Source organism: Lepisma saccharinum, chromosome 14 (assembly GCF_977018435.1).
Source record: "Lepisma saccharinum chromosome 14, izLepSacc3.1, whole genome shotgun sequence".
Taxonomy (NCBI): Eukaryota; Metazoa; Arthropoda; class Insecta; order Zygentoma; family Lepismatidae; genus Lepisma; species Lepisma saccharinum.
Window position 1 is genome coordinate 65240143 of NC_139242.1, and position 22628 is coordinate 65262770.

The 22628-nt window shown below is 39.8% G+C and overlaps 1 protein-coding gene across 1 annotated transcript in view; it reads right to left on the reverse strand.

The window, feature by feature from the left end:
* Window positions 1-22628, reverse strand: part of N (neurogenic locus Notch protein) — a 107896-nt gene that overhangs the window by 60289 nt on the left and 24979 nt on the right. The gene's annotated exons all lie outside the window — the stretch shown is intronic.

Below are 22628 nucleotides of genomic sequence, written 5' to 3' on the forward strand. Positions count from 1 at the left end.
GATTTCTGCAATAGAAGTAAAGGCGGAGAACAGGATATGTACTCCACCTGGTTGTTCCACAGCGACATGCAAACAGATATGGTTCTTAGAAATACTGACGGGGTGTTGGCTTGGAAACAAAGGTCCGACATACGCACATTCGACCGGCTCCAACCTTCAGGTGGTCAACGTGCAAACATTTCTAAAGCTCATTCTACAACTTCTCAACTGTCTGGATGGGTGATCGAATAGGATAGCCTAACCTCCGATACTACTGTAGATCCAATATCCGATCTTCAAAGATTCCATGAATGATAAATCGAATCATGCAAAGCACGTGTCCATTTTTTCGGCGAAAATAAGTCCTAGGCGTGTCATTCTAAACGCTTAGGCATGTTTACTGTTGAAAGGACTCATTCCTAAAGCAAGCATCGGTTCATTAGCCTACCAATTTCCATCCGAAAAAGAAGAAACACCACCTTTCAGGAAAAAAAATATGGATTGACTAGTTGATTTGGTTTATTTTACTTCGTCTTTCTGCCAATTTTGGCTAATCGCGAAGATGAGGATGAGTGATGATATGATATGAAAGGACACTCACAAAGCATACCCATGCCCAGGTCGGGATTCGAACCCGGGATCTATGGCATTGTAGCGCGCTGTGATAACCACTCCGGCACGGAGGCCAGCTTTTAACACATCATGAAACACATTGGAGCAAATTGACATTTACATGTATATGTGTGGAAAATCAGCATTCGGTGCATCTGCAGCACACATTTCATATTCCCGGCTTTTCCAAGTCAGTGGGAAACTTGTTTCGAGGAAGGGAGTTGATGTAGTAGATCCAGAATACTATTTCAAATTTTGGTTTAGGGGTGACCTACCCTGAAGGCACTCATGTCAACTTCTCCTCCAGTACACCCTGTACTGCATTTTTTACACGCCTACGAAGGCAGCCCAGGGCTCTGTGAAGCTTGTGTTGTGTCGTCCATGTGCGTTTGTAATCGAGCCTTAACCCATCTCAATACAATTTTATAAAAGTTTGTTTTAAGCTAAATTAAAAGCGGACAACAATTTTCAAATGAGATCCCAACGGAATGGTGTGATAGCCGGGATGTAAACCAGAAATCCTTCACTGCAGAGCGAGTGAGCAATTACATGTAATTGTGATTCTAGGTGGTAGGCGACAGGTGTGGAGAGTGCATGGGAATACTGAAAACATATAAATTAAAATAAATTACAAAACAACGTGGAACTGCATAATTATTGTCATAGGTACAGTATGTATGAGTCACATGAAAAACACTGACCTAACATTAACATCAACACTAGCCCAGTCTAGTTAGCTGCACTTTTGACACTATGTGTAGTGCAGGTGCATCCCAGTTTCAGGCTGGTGCGAGTAAATTGTGTTCAATGCTACGTGCAAAAATTAGCGTTGTTCAAGTTCAGATGATTCAACAAATTGATTGGTTAACACATACCATGTGACCATACACACACAGGCGTGCGCACGGCGAGGCAAGAGGGGGAAATTGTGTCCTCCCCAATCATGAACTTTCACAGATTTTTCCATTCAGGGGAGCAAGTTATTTCTTTCCAGGGGACAAACGATGCATATTGCCCCCATAATAATTAATGTAAATTACTGTGACTGAAATCAAATTATATGTGTGAAATATATACTTTAAAGTTGACATTCATTTACCAAGGGGTGGTGTGGCCATCCTTGCCCCCCCCCCCTCCTTGAGGACGTTCATGCCCCTTAATTTCACGTACAAATTTAGTGTAGAGGAATCCTATCACCGTTATTAAAATATATTATACTCTTAAAGAAAATTAAGCATTTTCAAGACGATGGAAGTTCCACAACTACGGGAGAGGGATGTAATTGAACTATCCCGCTTCGTTCTCTAGCAAATTTCATGCTCTTTTCGTCAGCTATGTTGCTACATTTAATATATGCATATACTATGCCTAAAATTACACTAGGTGATTTTCGGCGGGTCCAGGCACATAATTACCCCATACGTCCCTGTGTCGTATCCATCAATACAACAAAAGAATGAGATGGAATGAGGGGTTTCTTTCCCGACTGAACTTTCATGAAGGTTCTTGCCCTAACCAGAGGGTCTGCGCACGCTTATACAGCGTAGTGCAAATACACTAATTCAATGCGTGACATCAAATCAACCAAGTGACGACTCAGTGTTACACTATGTAACCAACTAGACACGTGAGTGTAAAGAGAGTCTAAAAGACTTTTTAAAAGTGCAGCGAACTAGACTAATTGTCTTGCATAATAATTTCCATATGCGGTGAGCGAATTGTACGTAAATGTACTTTGAGACTTGAGAACAAACTGCTGTACCCTTTCATGAGTGTGTGTGTGCTTTTTCATCCCGCCTTCAAGGCTGAAATTCGCTCGGAAATAGGAACGGGAGAGGAATGAATGCCAGAAATGTGGTAACTGCCCAAGCCTCGAGCGAGGAGGCAGGGAGAGCCCCAAGCCGCGCGGGTTGGCAGCCCTGGCCACATGACCTCCGCCGACCTCCGTGCGAGTCTCGGCAGAACCTGATCTGTAACAGTAGTCACAATGGGCTTCCTCCCTGGCCTGCCTGCCATGAAAAGGAACAGATTCATCGAAAACGAGAACGAATTTTCCATGAAGAGGGTGAAATTTTGGGGCTGGAAAACCTTCGAGCACAAAGGACACAAAGGGGCCACGGCACACGGCACGCCGCTCCTCGAGAACGTTGCAGTCCACCATGTTCCTCCTTCGAGATCGACGGGGACGGGAAGAAGATGTTTGCACAGTGTCTACTCGGTGGTTCTTTCGTGCCATTCCACCCATGTAAGCCTACAGACATTTTTCCTTTCTTCACTTCTTGGTTGTTGAACTCGTTACAACTCTACATTCCTGGCTAATGTAATAACATCACAAACGCTCGAGCTGCTTTGCTCTAAGGTTTTTATTCGGATTTCCTTTTTCCTTGTGGTCCATATCAGGATTTCTCCTCAGCAGACTGTCGCCCTCAAAATGAAATTTAACCCCCCCCCCCCACTTTCCTTAAATCTAAAACCTTTCAACACTATCGCGTAATCCTTGCGGAAGGCTCTGGCTCCTGGGCCTCCCTACAGCCAGCATAATTCTCTGTGGGACTTTTCAACAATTTCATATTCTCACCATCCACCCTCATCTTCACGATTAGTCAAAATTTTCATTAAACAAACATCCAATACAATGGATTACAAGAGTTTATGTAATTTTGAATGTTTGTACTTGAAAATGTCTTAAGTTTTCATCAATATAAACTCAGAATCTGTGAAAAATACATAAAAAGTCTTATTAAGAAGGACCAATGATTACTTGAACGTTTGGACATGGGACAATTTAACTAAAAAATACTAAGGCACTTCACTTTTTACAAAAAATCAAGATGCAACACAAGCTGTGAAAAATGCAGGCTCGACCATGTGAAAAATGCAGGCTCGACCAGGACTCGAACCCGGGGTTGTTTCTAAGGAAAATATGGATGTTTTAGGAATTTCAGTAAGAACCTAACAACAGGGTGGTTGGCTATTTAAGGTCATGGAACCCACAAATTTTAATGGGTTCTGTAACAGGACCGGAACATATTCTTCTCGCACAAGTTATTCGGTCCAAGTTACGTATTGTTTAATTTCAACAGAACATGGACCGTATTTAAATTGATCCGGAAAAAATGCTCCGGGACCGAATTGAAATACTATAAAGATAAAAAGGTTCTTTACGGTCAAGAAACAATTTACGCTTCCTGATTCTCTCCCGGACCGAAATTGAATTTATTTACAATTACTCTTGATTATAGAAATAAATACCGGTACCTTATTCCTTCCATTAAAACAAAGCTTCCGAATTTCCGACAAGATGCATGCAAAATTTGAGCGGCGCAAATACGAGTAAAAAATCGTAAATATGAAATTTGTTAATAAATTTAAAATGTATATAACAAATACACATTGTTTTAAAACTCAAAATATACAATTCTTCAGCAAGTATTTGTAATATGGCATTACTGTAATTGTCTACTCCTGCGCCGAAAGGAATTTCCTTACGGCAAAAAGCCATCAACGTCCTTGGTTGTTGGTTTCATGACACAAGCGGCGTGTCTCCTATATTGGGCACACGGAGAACGACGCACGAAGAAAGCAAGACAAACGATAAAAGAGGAGCACGGAATCACGCACACTTTTGGAATGGCTGGAAGTTTCCAGAAAGAAAAGCGCGAAAACCTCACTTTCGAAAGCCCCCTCATCTTTACATGTACACCATTCTCAATATTCTTTTAACCTTTTAAAAATTACAGAGTGGATATAAATGGACTAAAAATTTCACATGCCTTCAAAACTGTATTCATAACAAGGACACGCAAAAATGACACGTGTTTAGTGAAATAATTTTAAAAATAAAGAAGGGAATAGGAAATCACTTGCATGCAGAGGGAGTCGTCACCAAACCCTCATCATGAGAGCAGACCTCACATTCCCAAGGCTTGTGAGGGGTGAGGCCGAGCCATAGGGATGCAGGTCAACGAAAATGACCACCGCTATTCCTAGCTTGGGAATGGCGATCTGGAAATTTAATTAAGATGGATCTGTATTTATTGTACAAACGCGATGAGATCTATTGGTACTAATCTAAACCTTCATATGTTCCTGGTTTATTGTCATAGGATTTTAACGACTTGCTAATGAAGATTTATATTATAATTTATATCATAACTATTTATTATTTGAATCCGATCTCATTACACCAAAAATATCAATGTAGCACTCGAAATTTCTTAAATAACCAGACCGAGTTAACTACTGTTTTAATAAATTATTATCTTCTCGACATTTTGTCTTTGCAACATAATAATGCCTTTTCCTTGGAATACGTCGTTACAATGCCGATTAATTTTTTACTCCTATTGAGACAGACAGATAGTCGACGAAGATATTAATATTTCATTATACCAGAACCTGGCATTTCTATCAGTAAACTATATTGCATCTTTCTTTGTATCTGTAGTAGATTTCGAGAAATCAACAGATATCGGGTGTTCAAAATAATTAAAATACTTGAAAAGGTTTATATACACACTAATCAGTATACCAGTGTTGTGGCTACCGCTGTCATCTTGTAATCCAAGGATCAAAGTTTAATTCCCTGTGAAGGCACATGAACGGATAGGGACAGACAGATTTGTGAGAATGAGGGTGTGTGGGGGCGAAGGGAAATTGTGAGGGTGAGGGAGGTTAACGAAAATGACCACCTCTGGTAACATGCCGAAATTTTGAAGCTTTTTATTGTTAGTTTACATACTTACTTACTTCTTCTTCCCCTTCGTGCTGTTAGGCGTCGAGTCCTTCAGCCATCTACTAAAACTGTTCATATCTTGTGCCATTCTCATAACTTTCATTAATTTAGTATTTTCTTGTACCTCCTTCTTTCCCTCTATTGTATTACTTATTTGGTAATATATTTTATTTGTTTTAGAACTCTGTTTTCATTTATTTCTTCTTCTAATTGTCCATCGTCTGTTATTATTGTTCCCAAATATTCATACATATTCACTTGTTCTAGCTGTTCTCCTGCCATTTTACTTCCAATCACTCTTCTCATTTCCTTGCTTTTGATATATGCATTACTTCACTCTTCATTTGGGTTCACTATCATTCCTCTATACTGTATTGAGCTGGTCTATTATATTACTGTAGGTTGTAGTTCCTGTTTAGTTGATGTTATTAATGGTAATCATCAACATACAGAAGTGATGGTATATGAACTGGTTTCAGTTTCCTATTCCCAACCTTACATTTTCGAGTTGTTCTACTATTTTGTTTATGTATTTGATCCATTAGTATTATAAATAGTAAGGGACTGAGGCTCTCTCTTTTATTGCTAGAATTTTTCAAAATTCGAGATGGCCATTTCTAGAAAAAATGGACACCAACCAGGAAAAGTGACCAATTTTGTAGTCTCTAACACATGTAGAAGACGACTAAATAGGAATTACCTGGTTCTCAAAATTCCTACAGATCCTGTACAGAACCTTTACTATATTTGTCTTTCTGACCAGAGGAAGACTTAAGTTTTAAAGACTCCATGACAATGGTAATTCTCTCTCTCTCGAATGTACAAGATGTATTTTGTGGGATATTACATGAAATCTTAATCAAAACAAAACGGGGCAATAACTATTTTGAAATTATACGAGATTGCACCCAAAATTTAGTGCGGGAAAATGTTCCTCACTGGCAATCTAACAGACTTCCTGAGTGGGACTGGCCTGCATTTACTTGGGACTTGAACCCAAGTACACTGTAGGAAACGGTGTTTGATAAATGTGGGTTACGAAAGGCTGATAACCATTCTCCATCCACTGTCAGAATGAAGTTAATGTAAACAAAAACCACGTGACTTCTAAGAAATACGTAGTTCCTTTACTATTTCATCTTCACGTCTTATCTTGTCTGTAAATAGCTATATTGGTGGCTTTGTGCACTATATTCTCATGCGCAATATTCTACACAGCTGCAATTGAAATAACCAATAGGATTTCTCAGAAGACCCGTGTATTTGATTACACTTGACTTCATTCTTACAGCAGACAGACAATAAGTATACTACAATGCGATGTGCCACAAATGCTTTATGCAGTTTAAAACTTGTTCGTTTTATAAATATGTCCTTGTAGGTTACTGTGCCAGGCGTATATTGGAAATGGTAAAATCAAGTAGTACACAATTGAATTGCCACTATAATTTTCACGCATAACACATACCTAGGGATTATGGAAAATGATGCGTTTTTCTTTAGTGGGCCTGAAAGCATATGGAGGTAGGTAGGTATCGTGAGTATCCCACATACGTTTCACACATGACCGGGTTTTCCAGTTCAAGAGAGAAGACAATGCAAAACCATAACTTGTCAAGTGACAATGTAAATAAAATAGAAATGGCCGCGCACACTTCCTTTGAAGGCGTGTGTGTATGTATATGTACTGTTACCTGACCCATACTCGAAAACATGTACCCCTTTTTGGAATTAGCAGTCGAGGTTGTTGTCGGTGGTGGCAACGAGGGGGAGCTTCGATAGTCCTTCCCAAGGCCAAGACGAGCAGGCAGGCTGGTCGGCGGAGACCATTTGTGTGCCACGTGTAGTCGCAGCAAGGTTGGCAGCCCTGGCTGGCTGCAGGCCCGCACCCTATTCCCACGGTCCATAGTGTCCTGCCACTCGCTCGCAAGTGCTCCTCTTCCCAGCGTGCGTTGCGAAGGAAGCGAAAGGAAATCCGATAAAGCTGGCAAGATGCGGTTCGCCATTCTCTTGCTTTCTTATGAGGCGTTACCAGATGCGTCGGGTGAACATTAGGTGACGCGTTTTCTTCAACAAAACGATCACATTTGTTGTCACATCTTCACAGTGGCTGGTTGTTCTGGACAAAATCCACAACTCCAGGATACATTTTCGAATGATAGATAACATTTTATGCTGTACACGATTTCTTACCTGTATTTTTGGCAATTCTGCTCCACATGTCAGCCACTTAAAGATTTTTTTTTATCACACGGGGATGACTGATGATTAACACGAAATTGATGAAACCCGTGGAGAAAGTTGGACACTTAACGCTTTGGCCACAGAGCCGACTAGTAAACAAATTATGATTTGATTTATTTAGCGTCACTTTTCTTCAACTTTTGGCTAATCGCGACGATGAGGATATGAGTGATAATTAGACTCCGGGTTTATATGTAATATCAAAGTACAAAATATGTAACAATAATTGATAAAATATGTACCTAAATGTGTATTATCAAAAGGATATGTAATTATGTAATAATAATACTAGATTATCCAAGCAATTTCAAGAATTCTGCTAGATATTTATTTTCTATGAACATATTCAACATAATTTTAAGGACATAAGTTCAAATTGAAATCTGTATCAAATTTATAAGCTCAAAAAGCACAGGAACGTGCACATATTTAATAAACCAAGTGTGTCAACTATTCATTACTTTTTACATCGCAAATTATTGTAGAGTATTGAAAAATAATATGTACGAGAGCTCTTTGTGAGGCTCGAAACAAAATGTAAAAAGGAGCATCTACAGAAAGAACAATCGAATGATAAAGTACTTCTGTACTTTTTGTACAACGAAACATATTGTGTAACGTACAGGAAAGTAGCTTGCCAAGTTTCTAGGTGCTTTGTCTAAATCTAAAAGCGAAACAACATCTTTCGATAAATAACAGTTATTTCTTTTCTTTAGATCTTCAGTCTGTCTTTCGACTTGGCAGTCAATTTTAGGTGACTGTAAGCACTATGCATCTCATTGATTAAAAAATATGATATCACATGAGCTACAAATTTTCTTCGTCAGGGATCGAAAATACAAGAAAAAAGATCAAGACAGGTAAAAAATACCGAAATATGTTGTTTTATGTAAAGTAAATTAGCAAATTATGTAATATCCTGGCAACTATTTAAAAATATGTAACGTAAAAAAACTTATGCAAAATCATGTCAGTTATAATATTCGTTCACATTTTCCTGTTCAAGATATGTATCTAGAAAGAAATAGAATATGTAATTACATACAAATCCGGCCTCTAGTGCTAATGAAGGGACGGACACTAACAAAGGACACCCATGTCCACACCGAAACCACTCCGCCACGAAGGTCGGATAGTAAACAAATTACGATGACAATAATACTGTTGCGGTACTTCTGTTACTACATTCCGTCTCTTGGCTGTCATGTTTTGGCTAATCAGGATGACGAGACTGAATAATTAGAGGAAACTGATAAAGGGGTGCTCACAAAGAAAAGTCCACGCCGGGAATTTAGTAGAAATAACTGGGAAATTGCCATAATATTTCTTATTATTCGAGAACATTTGGGGGAAGCTCTGGACCTAAACCACACACTCTTAATTTCTATTGTAATTTTTACCACGTTAATGCTATTGTCGGATCATACATGTCCCGATTAAGTAAAAAGATTTTACGTTATGCAACGAAACTGGAAAAAAAATGCAAAACCCAGAAAAGCCGGAAAATGGTCTAGTTGATATGGCGCAATACTTATTGAACTAAAAAAAAAAACATTGGGTAAAAACTCGAAGTGTTGTATGTTATATGACGTCATTTTCTTGTTCGCTGCATCACTGTGACATCCTCAACAGCAACAAGAGATGGGAGATACTACTTTTATTTGAATTTGAAAGAAAGACGTGTTTAAAGGTTAAGGGTGCCTTATACATGATATGTTATAAACCAACACCAAAGCAACTCATTTTTCAAGATCGTGAAAATAGGTTTAATCCTCGATTAGTAAAGAACCCAACCACATACTCCTCCCATTACCTTAGAAACAATCTTGTGTTCTGACACATCCTTGTTTGATGCAAGAGCTGGAAAAAGAAAAGTAAAACCGAACGCATAATCGTGCGATCAGCTGATTAGCCAGAAAACACATTTAAGATAGAAATCAGCGGTTTCAGAAATAAGGAAGTGCTTAGGAAAATACAAATGGGGGAAATAAATTTGTGGACGGAAGCGGCAAATCATTTTTCCTCTTTCATTTTTCCGATTTGGTTTCCGCGAATTACTGCATGTGCTTCCACTATGCAAATATACGCATACAATGCTACCAAGAAATACGTAGAATATTGATGCAGTTTACTAATCCCTCGATGTACCGAAAGCCTGAAGATTTCATGCACAATGCAAGTCCAACAATTCGCATCTTATTTCTCCGGGCCTCTCACTACAAAGTTGTCCAAAAAACGTATTTACACTTTGTTTCCGGAAAGGTTCAATTGCATCAAGGCAGTTGTGTGTGTGAAATCACCCGTCACCCCAACATTGGTCTGAGACCTCCACGCTATAACAGGTGACGGCGGAACAGTGTGGGAGGGAGTCCAGCAGTCGGTAGGTAAGCCAAGGCCCTTCAAGGGCTGTAGCGCTGTGGGTTATGTTATAAATAATCTACAAAGCTAAGAATATAAAGAAATGTATTGAATTATGCAAGCCCATTATGAAGTTAATGCATACGTTTTGGTCGAATAAGAACACCGGAATCTAAGGTGGAAATCTTACAATTACTAAGAGGAACCAAGTCACACACCCCAGTTTTATTTATATCATACATGACGGTTGATAGATCATACGATGAACGTTAGCGACACTATGACAAAAGATACAGAACGTGAAAGTGTTCATTTAAAAGAAAAAAGTAATGTCATCCCTCTATCTTTAGGTAAATAACAAGAATAGGGATGAATGATGATTAGAGGAAAGATCAAACACAAAGAAATGTCTATGATCCTGCTAGAAATGTATCTGATTTGATGTAGGCCTATTTTACATCGCGTTTCTGCCACTTTTGGCTAATGATGAAGATGAATGGTGATAAGCTGAAAATTTATTAAAGCAGAATCAAAAATGGATATGGGCAGCACACAACACAAGTCCCACAGAGGAGATGCTACTGGTTGTGAGTCGAGACGCCAGAGCCTTGTTAGCTTGCAATAATGCAATGCAGGGTATACTACGTGGAAGTGAGGTTGAGTGACAATATGAAACTAATGCTAATACATGGATTGTGTTTATACTAGTTCTATACGTATTCGGAGTGTGTCAGCTTCTCTTCCAATTAGTATATCACGGATTGCATTTTTGCAGGCTAACGAGGCTATGACGCCTGAATTCTCTATGGGGTTTGTGTAGTCCGTATGTGTTTGTGATTGTCCCTTCATCTCATATCATCATTCACCCTTACCGTCGCGATTGGTCAAAAGTAGAAGAAATGCGACAAAGATAAACTAAATGACCAACATTGTATTCAAACGTTACTAGTTCAGGCTAGAACATCGCACATCATGACCTGCTAAGTAGATATAAGTACGATACAAAAAAAAGTTTACATAACGACTTTTTTCTTTAAAAAACTAGTAATGGCTCAAAATATCGATATCGAGGTCGGTTCACAAAATAACCGGAATTGGTAAGCTTCCTTCTACGTCACGTCATTACTTAATTATTCTAATGCCTTATATTATGGAATAGATCTCGTTTATGACGCTTCAAAATTAACGGAGCATGCTATTTCCAATTATTATTGACAGTGCTGCAAATTAGTTTGGTATTTTGGCATTATAGGTTGACCTGGAAATCCACAGATGCATGCTTCCTGCAGGTTTTTTAAAGGCTTTCGTTCGGGCAAAAGAACTAGCGCCGGGTCAGTTGCATTTTTTCCCGCTGTATATGTGTACTGTGCAGAAAGAAGAATGATGATTTAGTGTGCGTATGGAAATATAATTAAACGCCCACAAACAGTGTGATGCTATTGAAGACCGTATGAAACACAGAAGGAACCATTCATGTTTCACGTTCGTGCAGCGTTCGAACCCTGTAATGCGTCAAAACAATGTATATCATTCTCTCGTACGAATAATACTGAATGTGCATGCATAAGTGTCGCCTTTGGGGGAGCTCTAATATTTATTCAGTTAAGAATTTAATTACAACTCAGCAGAGAGAAAAGTTTTGTCCACAAAAATATTATTCATTGATTTTTTGTTTGTCAGTATACATCAGCGTATCACGCTGCGAAGCCACAGGTCGGTAGTTCGAACCTCGGGTTAGGCATTGGTGCACCATTGTGTTGGTCCCATCATCCATTTCATCAGTAGCTCTTTCATCCCCGTTGAAGCGCTAATTCTCATGAGGGTTGATGGGTTTAAAATATTCTTCTCTCTTTATATGGAAAGGCAAAGAAAGCACACTCTTTGGAAAGGAGGAGTGGAGGAATATTCTCGTCTGTATTTATTTAATCGCAATTATTCAACAAAGAATGATGCATGAGTAATGTGACTGATTTGGTTTATTTATAGGCAGGGCATCAACCATCCCCGGGAACCAAAATGTGGTCTCACGTGTGACAGTCCGATGCCATACACACTGACCCTCCCCATTTCCCAAACCTTCAGACACCATAAATGACAGTGAACTTTCATGTTATGTGTCAGTGCGATGAAAACCGACACACGGGTCCCATCATTGATCTCAAACCCCTTTTTAATGACGCTCTTGGTCCTATATTATTGTTGTTGCTGTTCCTGTAACACCGCTTGCCTTTCAGTATGCTTTTAAGTAAGTTCAGATATTTCCGGAGGCGAGAAAGATATGACCATCCGATAATTCCATCACAGTATTTATTTACAACCGACGTCATGTGTCCTTCCAATGTCGAAGTACTCTGGAACTTGTTGGTATGTTGGCCAGCGACCGGTTCTGAGTAGGTGGGAAGTGCGAACGGGAAATGGCGAGGCCAGATCTGTTCCGTTACATTGCACGACTTGACAACCCTGCTTCCCTCCCCGGGCGACGCGTACGCGCATGCGCTTTCGGCAACAGGTGTTTGATCGCGGCCGTGTGTGTATCCTGCTCGGCCGCCTCCGCAAAAGCCCGGCTCCAGCTCATGCGCGTCGCCCGACTTCCTCTGCGCAATCAGAAATTAGTCCGATTCCAGGAGCGGGAGGGGAATTCCTTGCTTGCCGACATGCACACACAACAGCTTTTCTCCTAGTTTACAACCAACAGTGTCGTTCACAGGGACATTACGAGCAGCGATTTATTTTAAACAGTGCATCTAAGATCAATAGAACACAGCCCCACAAACTGCACTGGTCAATTTATTGATTGACATTACAGTTTTTAGATGCATTGGAACTTGAGTTATTTGTACACGTCAAGTCATATAAAGACACCACTCCCCTTCTCATAAACAACGACATATACAACTGGTCTTTCATTTCTTTGCAACCGATTTCTTTATCTTTATCTTGTACTGTATCTTCTTTTAAACTCCCTCTCCCTCTCTCATTCTGACTGGTGCTTACTCACCTTTTTGTTGATCATTTTTCTTTCTCGATGTTTTATTTTTCGTCTTTTTCTCTCTCCTGGTATTCCCAATTTCTTTTTCTTCTCTCTCTCTCTCTCTCTCTCTCTATGCCTCGTTTAGTTACTCTCTCTTATAGTCACATTTATTTGTCTTCCTTTATCTCCCTCTGTCCTTCATTCCTTTCTCTTCCATTCCCTTGCCTCCCCGTGGCGCAGTGGTATCGCCATCGTCTTATAATCAAGGGGTTCGGGGTTCGATACGCGGTGGAGGCACATAGTGGTTCGGATCCCACTTTATAAACTGTAGGTCCAGTCCCTACTAGCCTTACTGTGCATAAAGTGGACTTAAATTCAATCAATCAAATCTTCCATTCGCTCATTAAGCTCTGTCTTTTCTTTCTTCTTTCTCGCTTGTTTAGTCACATTTTATTTTGACCTCCCCTCCTTTTGGAATTATAACGTGTCTGGTTACGTCCTCTTAAAAAGAAGTTAAATATGTTGAGGCTGTATGGTGACACACGGCGCACAACCCTGCAGAGGATTATCCTTACCATATGCTCAGTCGCCACAGTCTCGTTAGCTCACATCAACCCCCTTGCAGGACAAAGTACACAATGATACACGTCTTGACCACAAAAGTTTTGTTCGATCTACTAACAAAGTAGAATGAAAAGGAGTATTGTTGATCCAAAATAGATTTAGCCAGGATATAAAATATTAGGACCAGAACGACCGTAAATTGAGGCATGTGTAAAAATCACTGTACATAGCCATAGGAAATAATGTAAACTAAAGGACACTCCTATCTTACATTTTCCATGATTTTCACTAATTGAAAAAAAAAACAACATTGATTTACATTTCTACTCTATCTTGCGAAGTTTATCGCGACGATGATGTTATGAAATAAATGAAGAATACAAACACAGTAAACATCCATGCTTTACATTTACCCCCTATTCCAATCGAACATCTGTGACAGTTTTATGCTCATATTAATCAGAACTGAACCTATGATACAAACTAATGAGACTGTGCTCACCGACAATCGACCAACAGAAATACTAGCACCACAGATGCAGGTACTTTCAAACTCATTAGTTGTTTTCATAACCAATATATATCACAATTAAATAGAAAACTCCTACACAGAAGCGCACTAAGCCCCGCGACAGGTTAAGTTTGCAGCAGGTTTTATGTATTTATTCGCGCGAGAAAGGCGCTCAGAATCTCCTGTGCCAGTCTCGCCTCAACCGCCGATCTGTTGTTCATATAACAGACAATGATAAAATTGACAGTATTGCAGCGGAACTATATTCTGCGCGCACGTTTGGGTCTACATATGTGAAACGTTGCTGCAAACTTAACCTGTCGCGGGGATTAGTCAGGGTTGGCTCGATTGGGCCCAGCCCAGTTTTCCCCACGCGTTTTTTTTATTTGGTTTAGTCTCACTGTGCATTTAGCACGACAGTTTGTGCACGCAATATTTTTAAAGACTTTGAAGAATTGATATCAGTTACTAATTTGTGGTAACATTACCAACGGAGCGAGAAGGGTTATGTGACTCTTACTGATTACATAAAAAAAAATGTATATACACATGGGCGTCCGCAGGATTTTTTCCAGGGAGGGGCAAGTAAGGTATTTTTTTTCCAGGGGGGCAAAGGAGGCATACTTTCCCCCATATTAGTGATGTACCTTCAAAAAACACTACTTCAGTCTGAAATTATCATGTTCCTTCAACGCCCTTATAATAATGAACATAAATTACTGTGACTGAAATGAAATTATGTGCGAAATATATACTTTTTGTCGGACATTCATTTTCCAGGGGATGCCGTGCCCCCCCCCCCTTGCACCCCCTTCCGGACGTCCATGTATACACAATATATGACCAAAGTAGTGTTCATTAAAATATAGGAAATATACCAAGTTCACACACTAAAAATAAAATTTTATTGTTTACATGCTACTGAAACTGTACATAAATCAGTGTACGAATATAGATTATACTGTACAAGACAGTTGGTAGTTGTATTGCAATACGTAATTCATGTGATTTGATCAAAAGCGATCAACCGAATAAATTAAATATAGGAAATATACCAAGTTCACACACTAAAAATAAAATTTTATTTTTTACATGCTACTGAAACTGTATATAAATCTGTGTAGGAATATAGATTATACTGTACAAGACAGTTGGTAGTTGTATTGCAATACGTAATTCATGTGATTTGATCAAAAGCGATCAACCGAATAAATTAAGAATAATATTAAATGCTGTGAAATAATTTCAATTAGAAGAAGCCAGCGAGTAATAATATTTAAATATCCTCCTTTGTTGAAGATCGTGCTTCTCATAAAATTAAGTGCTCACGCTTTGTTGCGTCAAGAAATGTAGGAATTTCAAGAGAAGCAGTGTTCAACCCAGAAGTATTACAAAAAATAATAATAATAGAAAAGTCTGCGCGAGGGCCAGCTTTATTCAGATACTACATGGGGGGGGGGAGTAGATACAGTGCCGTAAGAAATCTTTACCGGAAATCGAAGGCAGATCAGCTGGTGAGGTCATTACTTTAACTAGTTTCCATGGAGTCTTGCGTAAGAAAACATGTGTCAATATTTAACACATGTTAAGCACAAGAAGTGACGACAATTTGCCACGTATTCATGTTTTACAAGAAGAGTTGTAAATTTAATTAAGAAATTAAAATGATGGCAAGTTTTTCAGTAACCTATACTCTTGAATTGATGGCCCCTGTTCAGATTTGCGTAAGCTTGTGTACACTTTATAAAATATGCGACCAAGTTGCCACCAAAAGGGATGTAACACTCTAAGCCCCGCGACAGGTTAAGTTTGCAGCAGATTTTATGTATCAATCCACTCGAGAACGACACTCAGGATCCCCGTGCCAGTCTCGCCCTAACTGCTGAGCTGTTCATATCACAGACAGTGAGAAAATCCGCAGTATTGCAGCGGAACTATATTCTGCGCGCACGTTTGGGTCTATGTATGCGAAAAGTTGCAGCAAAGTTAACCTGTCGCGGGGCTTAGTAAATCACAACAAGTTTAACAATGTTAAAGGCCTTCGTACTTGGTGTGTGTTGACATCCCAAGACACCAAAGTTGGTGTTATATATTTTGGAGTGGAGGAGGTCTGAGGTTCGAACCGTACGAAAGTCATGGATGGAACATTCGTTCTTGTCCCATCATAAATTGTATCGGTTCATTGTTCGCCTCATCATTGCGATTAACCCAATAGTAACAGAGAAAAATTAACTCAATTGTGAAAAGTTTGTTTTAGTCATTATTTTACACCATGTGTTAAACTGTAGTTTGAATTATTTTCTAATTCATTTCATTCACCTCAGTTTTCATTTTCTTTTCTGAACTTATCTTGCACATTAGGCTTAAAAAATGACGTCTGTTCAGCATCAGAAAATGGAACAAACACTTAAACCCTTTCCCATTACTGGTTTCTTCACAGGAATTTACATCTTTTGGTATCATGCATAATTGAGAGAAATCCGTGTTGTCTGACTATAATGATGCACATTAAGGAAGGAACTCTGTACCTTTTGACAATGTACCAAAGCTCGTTATAGTGACTCTAGATATTGGACTGTATCCGGAAATGCTCCCACGGACCACATATATACATGCATGTTTGTTTGTGTTTGTATATAGAGAGAGTGAGAGAGAGAAAGAGAGGTAGTTACGTACATGCTTATGTGTCTGTGCGTATGCATAATTTATTTGCTAGTTTTGCTAATGTATTCAAGAAAATGTTTTTGAAATCCAAAGCTGTGTTGCGAGCTCAGGTACAGAAAAAAACCTTCCAGAAGAAGAAAAGTCATTGAGAAACCAGTCACTTCTACATCCGTCGTCACCTGCTCAACATTCTCGACTCCCGATTCAGGTTTCCAATCCCACGCTCTATGTCCGGTCTTGCTTAGCCCTCCAGAATCACAAAATTCTATCTTCTCCGGATCTACTCCGCAGATGCCGCAATCTTGACTTGTCGAGAGGAGAATGAAGGAGCAAGTAATTATTAGTTCAACCGACCACATTTATAAAGTTAATGTTAAATTTCTACATCAGCATCCCAAGATGTATGGCTTACAACATTTCCAGTTTCCAAAAAAGATAACACCTTAATAATAATGCTTTTGCTTTTTATACAGTGAGTATAGTAATAATATATCTTTGTTATCGTGGACAACTATATAATCCTCTAAGAAGTTTATCGTGCGCGTCGAAATTAACTTTCCCATGTTAGCTATCATACAACAAACAACAATAATGAAATCAAATAAATGTCAATTTTAAAGTAAGTGTTTAATCGACTGGTTAATATTGTCGATAAATGCAGTGTTTGTATGGACACTAATTTAGCAAACAAAGACAAGTTTATTAGGTTTCTCTTTTATGTTCCCAAACAATATTCATAGCAATAGTGCATTCAAATATGTGTCAAGTGCGGTCATGGAAAATAGCTTGTTGCAGAGTCTTCCACACCATGATTTCACTCCACAGCGCATCCTTTGCCTACGCAAGGCACAGGCTCGTTGACCAGCTTTTCAACTAAACAAACTGATGTTACGTGTCTGAACGAACTGAAACATGCTGCGAACCGAATAAAAATTACGCGTTCTCAACCGAACCCGACGTATACAATTGTTTCATCTGATTCCTGCCCGAAGAAGACAAGGTACAATAAAAACACTATTCGTTTAACGAGCAAAGCAGCATGTAAATCCCATGGTAGTCTCAGGCACTGGCGTTCCTGGGTATCTTCCCACGAAGTTTGTGCGGCAAGTGGAGGTGCCCCATCACGACTGGCTCAAGGGAGACTCGTGCCATTGTTGCGAACTCTTTTGTCACTGATCCCTACAGAGACTGGCACTCCGTGGGCTGCTCTGCCCACACAATCTGGGCACACTCTCGTTCGGCGGGCTTTGTTCTCACAGGAGAAGTGCCTCCTTTCAACCGTGGGACGGAGGAACTGTAACATTTGTTCCGTTACGGCAAAAACTGTTCGATTGCTCCTCGCCTCGTTACCCACACTTCCACGGTAGAGAGAGTGGATGGATGTACGTTTTGGAGCACTAAGCATCCAGCGGCCACTCAAAGGTGGAAAATGAATTCGGAAAAATGGATAAGTCACACGTTCTTCTGTTGAACGGAAGATAATTTGGAGGATGCGAGGCAAAGAAGCTGCATATCTGATTAGTTTAATCTATTTATTGTTCTCTCTTTTCAGTGCAATTTTTATTTGTTGTGCACAAAAGGGTTGAAGATGTCGTTACAGAACTCAGTAAAACAACCGCAAGGACCACAAACCCCAATGGAAATTTGGACCTCCCCGATGATGTGGTGCTAACACTGTCACCTTGTATTCAAGGAGTCCCCGCTTCGATCCCTAGTGGAGGCACCTCGCAGAGTGGTTCGGATCCCATATGCCCAGTACCGATTGGCCAATCTAAACATAAAACGGAATTATAACAAACAACTGAATCAACTGCACTTTCATTAAAACTGGTAAATCCGTATGCCATAGTCGATGTAGATTTCTCTATTTTTTGTCCGCAGAATTCAACTTGTTTTCGTCTAAGGTAATTTTCAACTGATGGTCGAATTACCACGTGCCAAATCTAGTGTTGGCAGATCGTTCTTCTTAATACCTGACCCGATTTTTTTCCTCTGACCATGGTCAGAAGTTACCATTTAAAAACGCATGATGTTTATCTGACGCGCTTTGAAAGCTTCATAACTTACAGTCTTAACTATAAGAATATAATTGATGTAGATCACATAACGGTGATAAAGTTATTTCGCGTCTTTTCATTTATTATAAGAGAAACCATGCATAATAAGAGTTTCAAAACGAAGAACTGGAACAAGTTAAGAGTTTTAAATACCTCGGAATCACCATCAACGGCAATGGAAGAATAGATGGAGAATTAAATACAAGAATACAAAACACAAACAAACTATATTATGCTATCTTTCTAGGAAAGAAAGAAATCAGCAAGAAAACAAAAATGGCAATATATAAATCAACGTATTTACCAACTATGCTATATGGGAGCGAATCGTGGGTATTGACAAGTAGGCAGATACAGACAGCGGAATGAAATATTTAAGAAGAGTGGTTGGAAAAACAAGAAGAGATAGAATTAGGAATCACCCGATCAGGATAACGCTAAATTCAAAACCAGTGGAACAAAATGTCATCGAGGCACAACTGAGACGGGTTGGCCATGTTAATAGAATGAAGGATGGAAGAATACCAAAGGAAATATGGGAGGAAAGGAATAGGAAAAAAGAGGCCCCAAGGAAGACCACGGCAAACATGGAACAAGAACATTGATCAGACCCAAAACAGAAGAGGCATTAAATGGGATGAAGCAAGGAAGATAGCAGAGGATCGTAACCAATGGAGAGCTCTCTGCAAAACCTCGACACCTTTGTGTAGAAGAGGATCCGAGTAAGTAAGTAAGTATATTTCCACTTTTCTTCACACTCAGAAAGAAACATTCAGTTCGGGCCAGGGCTGAACTCACTATTCACTCGAACCTGGAACCTCTGTTGTCGAGATCGTGAGTCAATTATTCAACAGAATCTATCATTTTTACTTCCCTCCTATGATGATGCTATCTGACATGATCTACTCTCAGATTAGTTGTTTTATAAAATAATGACAACTACAATTGTTGATGGTGAGTTGCCCTTCAACAAAAAGTCCCGACTGGACTCTATGGTAGCCTTATACAGTCATGGAATAAAATAGTTCCCCCATATAGCCTTAATATAAATAGTCTTATGGGGGAAGTATTTTTTCCCATGACTGTACGTAGATAGAAATGGCAAAAATGTGTTGTTCTATATTAGCAACAACCTATATTCGAGGTAGTCATGGTAATACACTGATGCGAAGTCGGGTATAATCACGTTTAACAAAAGCAAATTAATCATCATAGAACTGCACGGTGCAAAACGTTTATATTGAGTTAGCCATAAGTCCACCTTATGCACAGATACGCTAATCAGGGCTGGACCTACAGTTTAAAGTGGCATCAGAACCACTATGTGCGTCCACCTGGTAACAACCCTGGGCGGCGGGGCATCACGATAACAAGGTAAGACGTTACTCCTGCACCATCGGGGAGGCAGGCCTCAGAACAGAACACCATCAAGTGGTTCGGCGGCTAGAATCTTCAACTAAAGAGGTAAGGAGATATTTACACATTCACTTTTGGTACTAACATGACGCCACAAGGTCTCCGTGATATATTATACCCTACCTGTACACCTTCGACTGGCACATTCTTGAAATAAAGCCATATATTACATCACAACACACTCGGATTTACTCTGAAAGTGTGCGGCCCCTCAGTCTGCATAATGCAGTCACTTTTCAGGACATTCAGGTTCGTTGTTCTTAGCCAAAAAGTTGACATTTATACTTGCTCCTCTCTTCCCCAACTGCTTCAATTATATTTATCTAGTGCCTCGTAAACAATGAGAAAGAGGTTCATGGGAAGGGGAAGGCAATGATGGCGGTGCTTTGAAAAGTCAAAAAAAAGACGCTCGTGGCAATCAGAGCGTGTTAGAGGCCGAACAAAATCTCGATCGTTTTCGTACCTATCTCCTCTCCCTTCAAAAAAACATAGCTGTTGATCTAAGCATGGCTCCATCATGTGCCATCCACCTTCAATTCCTATCATTAATACTTCATAATAGAACTGCCTTCCTGTACAGTTAAGATTCAGTTAAATTCCCGGCAAGTTGACACCAGCCCAGATGTTCATTACAAGGCTAAAAAGATTCTGCGACTTGCGAACCAGTCCTGTGAGATCCAGAAAAACCTGTTTCGCGTAGCTCATGTTACTCTCTCAGAGCTTTGGTGTGCTCTCTTTTTTGTGTGTTCACCGACTTCATTACGGTGTGACAGGGAGACTAATGAACACTCCAAGCAACGACACACTGCAATGAGACATTGAAATCATAGCCATGGCAAATGTGAATTTGCGTGTGGTTCTTTGGACGCAAAATGGCCGCTCTACCAGTAGATAGTATTTATTTTACTTCATGTCAACTGCTGTTTACTTGTTTACTAACTCGAAACTACGAATGACAGATGGTCAATTGCAATAAAGCGAGTGAATGCCATGCTGATAATCATAGTAACTCTCACTAAAGTCCCTGTCACACACTCTTATTGAAGTGAATGTATAATGCGGTTGAATGAAGTAATGCCATTCTTAGATAATGATCTTACCACCCATTATTCACTAATTCATACAATGGGCATTATAGGTAATAGCCACTGCATTGGTGTACCGTCCTCTTCGTGTGTTTAAGTATGTTTTAAGTCCATTCTTGAGGCTAATTGGGAATGGACCTACTGTTTAAAGTGGGATCCGAACCCAAAGCACAATGAGGAGCTTCCTCAATGGTATGTTGGTAACGGTCACCTTGTAATCAAGGGTTTCTGGGTGAAACATCGATGGAATAGTAGTTCGGATCCCACTTTAAACTGCAAGTCCAGTATACCGATTAGCCTATCGGAGCATGAAATGTACTTGAAATAAACTTCGAAGCAGAATGGGCACAGAATGCTCTACCACACACTTTTTACATAGCTTATAATATTGACGAGATTAATACTGTAAAATCAGATTTGCAGTTCTAGCATAATTATTTATTTAGAAGTAAATTTTGTGGTAGGATTGAGAATTTATATTTTAACCATTAGGGAAATTTCTGTCTCAATCTGGCATCCTCAGTTTTAGTAAATAGATGTGCAATAAAAGTTCAATAACAAATGCAATAGGCAGCAGGTCCGTGTTGAAATTCCATTCACGAACTGTACTGCCAGCACATTCCATACCGTCCCGTCCCTTCACAGGTCATTCTGTGAGTTGTTATACGACCATTTAAATACAATTTCACGTGCTCAAACTCCCGCCTCGACAAGTGTAGAGAGTAATTTGAGAATGGCGAGCCACGCGCATCCGATTACCCACAACCCTCCCCCGATCCCTTTCGGCGCAGAGTCGATCAGATGGATATCGGATCAAACGGGAGGGAACAAGTGAACCGCCCTCTGGGAGGAAGGCGCTAAACAACGAGAACAATCGAGCATTAACCACCATCGAGGTTTCCCACGTCTTCGCTCGCTGAGCACCTAAAGCCGTCCGAAATCGCCGGCATATGGAACGATATGTCCAATCGCCCAGCCGCGAAGTCACCCTGGTCCAGATGTCGCAATGTCCCGCACAAAGATGAGAGCGGGCCGAGAGTGGAGTCCCACGAACCAAGTACAAAAGTATATGACTCACGCGAGCGCCATTCAATTTTTTTTTCTCTACAGCGGAGTAACAGTACAGATTGCGCTTTTTGAATAAATCTTCTGCGATACAATGGCCTGCCCTCGAGATGCAACCACGAAGCGTCTGTCGAGGTTCTCAGGTTCACTTTGAAAGCAACTTTCCCAACATCACTAATTCGCGTTCATCAACTGCAATGCATTAATGTACTTATCTTAGTCGGAGCACATCGAAATGTATAAGGTCACTGAAATGAAAAGATGTAACTAAATGCAAAAAGGTAACATACAACACATGGAGAAGATGCAGTGACCATGAAAGAGGAAGCCAGCACATGCAGGATACATAACTTCTTGAGACGTATGG